The sequence below is a fragment of the Ranitomeya imitator genome, chromosome 4, assembly GCF_032444005.1.
Source record: "Ranitomeya imitator isolate aRanImi1 chromosome 4, aRanImi1.pri, whole genome shotgun sequence".
NCBI classification, from domain to species: Eukaryota; Metazoa; Chordata; class Amphibia; order Anura; family Dendrobatidae; genus Ranitomeya; species Ranitomeya imitator.
In genome coordinates, this window is record NC_091285.1 from 608,627,908 (window position 1) to 608,628,912 (window position 1,005).

Here is a 1,005-nt window from a genome sequence, read left to right on the forward strand (position 1 = left end):
TAGGGCTGATGAGTAGATTCTGAGGCTGGTAGTGTTGACAACAGGTGTTTGTAGCAGGGCTGTGCTCTCCCTCCCACCCAGAATAGTATAGAGTACTATGTGGGGGCACAATGCTGTATGGAACACTATGTGGGGGCATTATACTGTATGGAAGGCAATGCAGGGCCCATTGTACTGTATGGAAGACTACGTGGGTTCCATTATACTGTGTTGAGGGCTGTGGGAGGATTACAGTTTTTTTAAACCATACTGTGATGGGGTCACCATACATTGCTGGAGGTGTTGAGGCAGGTGGTGACAATAGGGTCATCATTCCATGCATGTGAACAAATTCACTGTAGGGGTATCTTAATAATAATAATAATAATAATCTTTATTTTTATATAGCAAAAAAAAGGGAAGAAGCCAGCACTGCTTATGGTCAGAACGCAATAACTGAAGTGCAATTGCACATAAATTCTAACTGTATTTCAAATATGAGACATTTAGCAAACAATTGATCAATTCTTTGAGCTACCCCGCCACTTCACAGCATTCTCATAATGGGGCAGTTCTAATCTACGTATTTTATTTATGTTGTGCCATTATGGCCTCCTGAATGTATAAAGAGTATAAAAAAAAAAAAAAAAGGACCACATTACATGCGAACTGTACCTGGAGCATTTTCAGAATCAGGGCCAGTGGCGCAATGGATAACGCGTCTGACTACGGATCAGAAGATTGTAGGTTCGACTCCTACCTGGCTCGAGAATGTTGCCGTGATCGTATAGTGGTTAGTACTCTGCGTTGTGGCCGCAGCAACTCCGGGTCACGGCATCTTATGGATTCTGTAGGAAGCTTTAAATTAGCTGCTTTTGGAAATTTTGCAATCATTAAATAGCCATCTTCATCTCCTCCATCAATTCTCTTTGAATTGCTTGCCTGAGGAGGTGGTGATGGCAAACTCAGTCGAGGGGTTCAAGAGAGGCCTGGATGTCTTCCTGGAGCAGAACAATATTATATCAT

The 1,005-nt window shown here is 42.4% G+C and overlaps 1 non-coding gene across 1 annotated transcript; it reads left to right on the forward strand.

The window, feature by feature from the left end:
- The first annotated feature begins 674 nt into the window (after positions 1-674).
- TRNAR-ACG (transfer RNA arginine (anticodon ACG)) lies at positions 675-747 on the forward strand. The gene has a single exon. It is a non-coding gene; the product is annotated as a tRNA-Arg (tRNA).
- Positions 748-1,005: the final 258 nt, after the last annotated feature.